We start from the raw sequence: 8,612 nt of genomic DNA, 5'->3' as shown, positions 1-8,612 counted from the left end.
AATCAATTGTATAAAGAATAACTCAATTTTTCATCAGAACACAAGGGGAAAATACTTGATGACTAGAAGTCCATGATGACTAGAAAAAAGTCAAATACTACACCTACCTTCAGAACAATAAACCTGGAGGATCTGGGGTGCTACAGGCCACTAGCTAGCTCCACTTCAGTCTCTCAGAAAATTGTAGAACAAGCAAACATGGAATCCATTCAAAGGCAAATGGAAGACAAGAAGATGGCAGGGAACAGTTGTCATAGATTTACAAAGGGTAAACTGTATCTAACCAACCTGTCTTCCTCGATGAAGTGACTGGGTCTGCAGAACAGTGGAAAGCAATGGATGTCTTTTATCCTGATGTCAGCAAGACTTCTAGCACAGTCTATCACAGCATCCTGGTAGACAAATCACAAAGAAATGGACCAAAAAGGATGAATACATAAAGACTGGAAATATAGGTTTCCGAAATATCATTATGAAGAGGAGACTGAGTGAGAAATCAGTTGTGGCCTTCAGCTACCCAATGGGTTGTTAGACAGTTACCTTCTTATAATTCATCATCAGATGGACACAGCAATTGGACAAGAGGTGATGAGCACACATTACAGCAAGGAAAACTTCAACTAGATATAAGCCAAACAAATTTTCAGTGTGTGGCAAAGTAGTAGATTAAGGTTCCCAGGAAGGTTATGGAAAATTCAGCCTTGGAGATTTTCTGAAGAACGGGGTAGGTGAGAAGTCATCCTTTTTTCAAAGGATTGATCAATTTTTAAAGTTTCCCTGATTTGAAGTGGAAGTTGGAGTAGACCTTTAGACACTCATTCTATGACTCTGCAAAATGTAAGACATGCAGTTTCTAACTCTTCAAATGAAAGAAAGTTCTACAAGTCCTTTGGTCCACAGTTTTGTTAATGCTATCATCAAGTTGTTTTTAAACAACTGACTTGCTTCTGTAGTTTATTCCACACTCAAATAACAGCAACAATTAGGAACCTCTTCTTAGTGGTCAACCTAAATGCAGCCTTAACATCCTGCATGGAAGCCAAGCAAAACAAAGAATATTACCACTTTCATATTTTTAGAAATGTATTGATCCCTAAACTATCATTTCACAAATCTAATGCCTTCAGTACTTTATTCAGGCATCATCTATAAATACATTCATTTTCTATGACCACATGCTACACAATTTTATCAGTGATTAAAATCTTAAGGTTATTTCATGAGAATAAATATATAAGTGGCACCATGTTTTATACAACACTTTCCTGTGTCCTTTTCAGCTATAATTGTTGGTACTACTATCATCCATTAAAGGGTCTAAGTTTTTTTTTTCTTTGTTTTTAATCTGTGAATTATGAATTATTATGCCACAGGTGCAATAGGCTATATTTTTCCACACTGAATCTCATTGATTTCCTGCTCATACTTCAGATCTCTCAAGGCTCCTATTAATTCTGTTCCCATCAATGTTTATCTTGTCATTCTCTGTTTCATATAACTGGCAAATTTATTTACTTATTTCATTAAGTTCATTTCATATTACTTCTATATCCTTAACAAGGATTTATTTTATTTTAATTTAATTTACAAGCAACCACTCCCATGGAAGAAGCTGTTTTTTAAACATATGGAGAACATTATTTTAGGTGACCTTGACTGTTCTTGCAGCCTATGATTTGGTGGCATGACACACAGACTTGGATTCAATATCTTTTTACAGAGCTTTGCATTTAATTCTGGATATTAGACTGAGACAGTGCATGCCTAACCTGAGATTTGTTTTTTCAATAGACCAAATACCTGCTCAGTAGGATTCCATTCCAAAGGCCTTTTGCTTGAAAGACATACCTTCTTTCAAAGTCTCTCATAAGTATTTTAGATCAGAATCCCTCCACTTTGAGTCAGAACAGCTTGCTTAAACCTCCTAATCCCTGGCTGGTCAGAAGCCCTCAGGCCTCTCCCCCAACTCATACTCCCCATAACTGATCCACTTCTAAGACAAAACACTTGATCCCCAGTCAGTCTGGGTATCTTTCCCCTAAAAGGGTCAACAATTCTGTAACAAACACTAAACGATCTTAAATAGAGATAAAGAGAAACTTAATAGTTCAGAGATAATACATCTCTCGTTTTCAATTTCTCATTTTCAATTTCTCATTTTTCATCTCGTTTCAATTTCATTTTTGTTTCGTTTTCAATAACTATACATCAATTGCATAGATCAAGTGCAACAAGATATAATACAAGATGACTGAAGGACTCCACAGCAAACTGGAACACAACATAACATGATGGTGAGAATCATTTCTTCACAAAAATAATGTTTGGGAAGATATAAATGGTCTCCTAGCTGCAAATGTTTCAAGTTTGTTACCTACTGCTGTTTTCTGAGCATGATAAATAGCTTGTTGTGCACAGGATGAAGATATAATTCCACTTCCCATGGCAAAATGCAGGCATTCTTATCCTTCTAGCATATATCTGGCCTCCACACATTGCTGTTTTCAATACCCACTAAAACATAAGAGGGATGAGCTAAGAGCATGCTAGGTAAACAAGCAGATACAATTCTTTCCCAAAGGGACAATAAAGGAAATTATTGCAAAGCATCTTTAGTTCCAGTGACTTGCTGTATGCTAACAATCTTTTAATTCCCTCTCACACCTTCTTGCTTTCAATACCATATTAAAATCTTTCATTTGGATCAGTTAAAGACATTCAACAGAGGAGATCTGTAAAAATGGAACGAAGCAGAATCTCAGAATATCCCAAACTGGAAGGGATAGAGTCCAATTCTGGCTCCACACAGGACCACCCAAAAAACAAACCATGTCTGAGAGCCTTGTCCAAACACTTGTTGAACTCCAGCTGGCTCAGTGCCGTGACTGCTTCCCTAGGGAGCCTACAGAACAACAGAAGAGACATAGAATAGAATCTGCCTGTAGAAAAAAAGAAGGACATCTATCTAAAGGAAAAGAAAGAATATGCTTTGTTTTTCTTTATAGAGAAAATGAACCATGCTCAACACAAATAAACTATTAAAAAAGCAGGGCAGAAAAGTGTAATTATTCATGGAGATGCACTGGGTTTATGTGGCAAGGGCTTCATAGCAGGAGGACTGCAGGGGTGGCCTCTGTGAGCAGAGCCCAGCAGCTGTCCCATGTCAGATCAGAGCCAGCTCCAGCCAGCTCCAAAGGGACCCACTGTTGGCCAGAGCCAAGCCAGTGAGCGATGCTCGTTGGGCCTCTGGGAGATCATATTTAAGAAAGGGAAAAAGAACTGCTGCACAACAGCAGCTGGTAGAGCAAGGAGTGAGAAGCAGCCCTGCAGACCCCAAGGTCAGTGCAGAAGGAGGGCAGGAGGTGCTCCAGGCCCCAGAGCTGAAGTTCCCCTGCAGCCTGTGGAGGAGCCCCTGGTGGAGCAGGTGGATGTGGCCTGGGGGAGGCTGCGGCCCATGGAGAGCCCCCGCAGGAGCAGGCCCCAGGCCAGAGCTGCAGCCTGTGGAGAGGAGCCCATGTGGGAGCAGGGGGTCTGGGGGGAGCTGCCACCCGTGGGGGATCTGTGCTGGAGCAGTTTGCTCCTGACGGAGGGACGCCATGGTATGGATCCATGTTTCAAGCATTTCTTGAAGAGCTGCTGCCTGTGGGAAGCCCCTGCAGGCTCAGTTCAGGAAGGACGGCATCCCGTGGGAGGGACACCACATGGAGCAGGGGCCATGAAGTGAGCCAGGAGTGACCGTGAAGGAAAGGTGGAGACGAAGAGTTAGGGACTGACCTCAGCCCCATTCTGGTCCTCTGCACCTCTTGGGGGGAGGACGTAGAAGAGGGTGGATGGGGGGCAGGTGTTTGTAGTTTGCTTTTAGTTTCTCACTGTTCTAGTCTGCTAGTGATAGGCAATAAACTACATTAATCTCCCTATGCTGAGTCTGTTTTGCCTGTTATGATAACTGTAGAGCAATCTCCATCTCTCAGTCCTTATCTCAACCCTTAAGTCCTTTTCCATCATATTTTCTCCCCCTCTTCCTTTGAGGAGGGGGAGTGAGAGAGCAGTTGTGCTGAGTTTAGCTGTCCAGTAAGGTAACACCACCACACGTTCCAGGTATTTGCTAAATTTTAAGTTCTATAATTGAAACCAAAGCAAGTATCCAGTGGTGACAATATAACTTCAAAACAAATAGGAGATAAGCAAATTAAATTCTTCCAAACATTTTCAGAAGAAGCAAAGTTAAATTGATCTAATTAGTTTGATACAGTATCAGAAGTAGACAAGGTGTTAAACCTATAACAGCACCTTCATGCTTTTTAATCAGGGACTAATCTCTAGCTACAAGTCATGGAGTATCACACTGAGGCTCTGAGGCATACAGAGTATCTAAAATGAAGTCTAACCAGAGCTTGCCTGTATAAATCTGAGAAAATTAAGTTTCTTCTCATCCGACATGTCTTAGAGATCTTCTAAAGCTGCTATCTTTACTGATAAAAAACCAAATAGCTACTAGTATCTTTTTTTGTGGAAGTGCTGCCACTTTCCCAGAGCAACACATCTCAGCGTTTGCATTCTCCAGTCACTGCCATGGGAAATTCACAACCTACTCAACAGTGCTGCAGAATTCCCCATCTGCACACACGCTAAGAGGGCTCAGCAGCTCCCTTCTTGGCACTATAAACCACGTTTATCTGGAAGACCAAGGCAAGGGGAGCCTTTTGCCCAAATGCCCAGAAATCTAAGCAGTTGCTCAGTGTGCAAGTTCTGTACACTTTGAAAGACTGTTTAAAAGGAAATCTCAGCTTTGAAAGAAGAGTTTAAGTCACATCTTTCATTTGCAAGATGAAGCCATAACAATTAGGCTTTATTCCAAAGCATTTGCTTTCTCACAGATTTGTTTGCATCTATAATGAAAATACAGCATTTTTTGGCATAGTTGAAGGAATTGCAAAGATAACTAATTTAGATTAAAACTAACAAAACCATTACCCTCCTAAAAAAAAAAAAAAAAAAAAAAAAAAAAAAAAACCTATAACTATACGTCAAGGGAAAGAAAGAATATCTCGTAATAAAAAGAGCCTATTTATTGAAATAATTTCCTTCTAGCCTACTAAGCTAAAACTACACATGTAATAAAAATCAGCACTGTTACAGAAGACAATGTAAATCACAGCACTGCTAGCTGCAAAGGCCATTGTGGACTATATGTCAACTCTTTTGCTGTCTCACTAAAAACTGCGTTCTAAATATAACAAATTTTTCATCAACAAGCTAGTCTTGTAGTGTTAATTCTAGCTTCTCAAATCATGAAATTTAAAAGCATTGGTATAAGAGCATACTACTGATTCAGGTCCTCGGTTTGTTTTTCTTCTCCTTTCTAAAGCTAGAGGCTGTTTGCAATACCCAAATTTAAAAACTGTACAGGAGACAGGGAAGATGTATATAAGGATACCCTAAGCTGGGATTTTCTTTTGACCCATTTGCTAGGGTGGCCTTGCTGAGTACATGCAATTGAAGGGTGACAAGCTTCATATTTTGTAAAGCAAGCTCTTAAATCACAATCATGTCCAAGATGCTATGTCAAATCCTGGCAGTGAATATATAAATGTCTTATATAGTGGTATAAAATGGACTTTTAACCAACAGTGAAATGAATCATTTGTACACTCAGCACAAAGGAAAATAAAAATGTACCCATTGGCATTCATTCCCACAGCTCCCCTACGTCACAGCATTTTTGAATATTCATCTTTTTTCTAAAGTTATTCCCACTATGTTTTTGGTTGGCTAATTTGCTAGTGCAAAATATTGCAAGAAAACTCAGGGTATTATTTTCTAAGTAAAGCAAAAATTAAAGCAAAGCTGGGGAAAGGGAGAGGAGAAAGTCTACTAAATTATAATAGTAATTAGGGATCAAGGATCATTTTTTCAGAAAAAAAAAAAAGAAGAAAAGATAAATCTCTGTGGATTTTGCTGACATCGTCTCAGGGAGTATATGGTTGCTATGTTTAGTGAAAACTACTTTTGCTTATTGAAAAAAAAAGTCTTTATTTTGAGTTTACTCCATATACAGCATATGAGAAGGATCCTTCCCTCTAGCAGTCATGTTACTTTCAGAGTACTACTAAGCTTGGCCCTTGTAAGATCCATGCATAGGGCCCCCTAAGAAATTAGACAGATAATGGAAATAAGCAGACTGTAATAAGAATATACCAGAAGGTGTGGGAGTAAGAACCGTTAGAAAACAGATCAGGTTTTGTGGGTAGCTTACCATTTTTCTGTCAGTCTCTGTTTGTTCTGCAGAAACCCACCTGTGACTGGCCACCTCCTCCTCCTTTCCTACACCTGGCAGACAGGAAGGATGCAAACAACAAAATGAGGTTGTAAGTGCCGTGTTAGTGGTAGTTAATGCCACCGCTTTATCAGATACATGTCCGTGTGTTCACATTACAGAGCATAAGATCTCTGAAAGGCACTTCCACTCTGTGAAATGAGATTACATTAAGGAAGTTCAAAGGTGAAAGTGTCTTGGTAAATAACTTTATGTTGGACAAATGCCTTCCAAGGCTTGTACATGGCCTACTACACTCTCAATAGCATTTTTCCTATCTACAGTCTCATTATGGATTATGTAAAAAGTTGTTCTCACATAGGTTTTGCTTTAATAGGCAAGCACGAAAAATGATTGTGCAAGATTTTCTTTTTAAATAGAACTGTACTCAATATCTTATTTTTTTTTAAATTTAAATTTCAGATCTTGTTATAAAAAGAAAACAGAAATGTAGCTTACTGCTTTTCTCTGCATTTTTTTCTTGGCAGGGTGCAGGCTGAAATGAATTCAAAGGATAACTCAATATGAGAACATTAACCAGGAGAAAAAATAACCATGCAAGTTAACCATAAATAGTTTTACGCTGGTTTAACTCCCTAAACTGACATATTGTGGGATCAGACAAGAATCTGTATTGGCACAACAGCTGTAGTAGGAGGGCAGTTAGGGGTGGACTGCCTCATTCTGAAGTCACAAAGGGTATCACTGGCTTGGCTGCATCACAAAACCACACCTTGTAGGCATGTCTACGCTATGCAGGGTAAGGAAGCTGAGAAGGAAGCCCATAAGTCATTTCCCCAGATTGATAAAACTGCAGAGAAGATGGGGTCTGGTGTCTGGTAAGACTTGCCCTGACCAAGTTGTGGCCAGACCTGAGAGCTTAAATGCATTTCTAGCTTCACCAGCCTAGAAACAATAACAGTAAAATTTGCTCTTCGTCCTCTCTGTGTCTCACAACAAATCCCAGCCTTATGTCAGGAACCCAGCTAGCCTGTAGAATTTATTATAGCTTAATTTTACAAAAACATACTCTTTAAAATGTAATAAACTGTGGAAATAGTAAGATCTATGTTACAATACAGACTTTTCGTCTGTAGACACTATCTTTAGAAGGTAATTCAATACATAATGCCTTAATAAATTGAAATATATATATATACAGAATAGACTGAATGAGTGACTTTTTCAGCATCCCCCAGCAAATCTCTCGGTGTCTTAGATAAGCTTCTGGTGCATGTTTACCAAGTCCCAGTCCAGAGCTTTATCAAGAAAACACACTCGCTTATAGAAAGATAGAAAATTAAAGCTAACATCAAGAAACATATTCCGTAGGCCTAAATCATCACAGTGTTGGTGGAGGCTGGAGGATTTTATGTTTTCCAGTTTCTCCTCTGGCATTACTTATTCTGTTTGTATATGATTTCTCCTGTCCAGATAATCAACCAATTTTCTGCATTAAGCCCTTAGTAAGAAGAAGCTTTCTTCTGCTCCTGTAGCTTTAGAAAGAAGTTGTATTCTGCTCCTGTAGATTTATTATTAGTGTACACTGGACATCAGTAAAGTGATGACAGAGGGTGCTAAAATGAGGCCAAGACTTGTAACTATCATTACAAGATCGCAGTCCCTTCACATGGGAGGTGGGGTGAGGAGGAACATAGATCTTCAGGAGCTTATTGAGTTGGTTTCATGAATGGTGATAATTACACCTATAGCCACAGAAATTCTCCAAGTTACTCAAAGGAACTTGTACATTATTTTTCTTCTTGTAAATCACTTATTTTTGCACCACCCCCTCTCCCCCCACGCTCCCAAATGCTATCACCCAAGTAAACACTACTGATGAAATAAAAGGATCCTCTTCCTTTGCCTTCAGTAAAAGAAAATGGAGAATAAATGGTACTTAACCCCATCACAATAAGGATACAGGCATTACCTTGCTACTACTAGTAGAACTGTAGTATCTTCTACTGATCTTTCTGTATTCAAAGCAAACGTATATAAATGTATATAAAGCTTGTATATAAAATGTATATAAAGCTTGCAGCTTTCCAAGAGTTGTTTTAATTTCAAAAACTGAAGGAATAGCTACGTCCTGAGGCATTTTTCTCTAATATCTTTCATTTAACAACTGGCATTGCCCAGATAACAAAAATATTTATGTAAATACTAACATTTTCTTTTCCAGTCTTAGATAAGTAAGAGAAAAACAAAAAATACATATAAGAAAATTCTTAATAGTAAATAGCATTTAAGAGCCTCATCTCTTCAATTTTTCTTTATTACAGAAACATATACT

The 8,612-nt window shown here is 38.8% G+C and overlaps 1 long non-coding RNA gene across 1 annotated transcript; it reads right to left on the bottom strand.

Moving 5' to 3' along the window:
• Window positions 1-294: 294 nt before the first annotated feature.
• LOC121065625 lies at window positions 295-6,972 on the bottom strand. Its single transcript, XR_005817203.1, has 3 exons — window positions 6,776-6,972; window positions 6,257-6,330; window positions 295-392 (listed from the first exon to the last, which is right to left on the bottom strand). It is a non-coding gene; the product is annotated as an uncharacterized LOC121065625 (long non-coding RNA).
• Between the last annotated feature and the right edge of the window lie 1,640 nt (window positions 6,973-8,612).

This window comes from Cygnus olor, chromosome 2 (genome assembly GCF_009769625.2).
Source record: "Cygnus olor isolate bCygOlo1 chromosome 2, bCygOlo1.pri.v2, whole genome shotgun sequence".
Lineage (NCBI taxonomy): Eukaryota > Metazoa > Chordata > Aves > Anseriformes > Anatidae > Cygnus > Cygnus olor.
The sequence above is the reverse complement of the archived record's forward strand: the minus strand, read 5'-3'. Positions and strand labels throughout refer to the sequence as shown.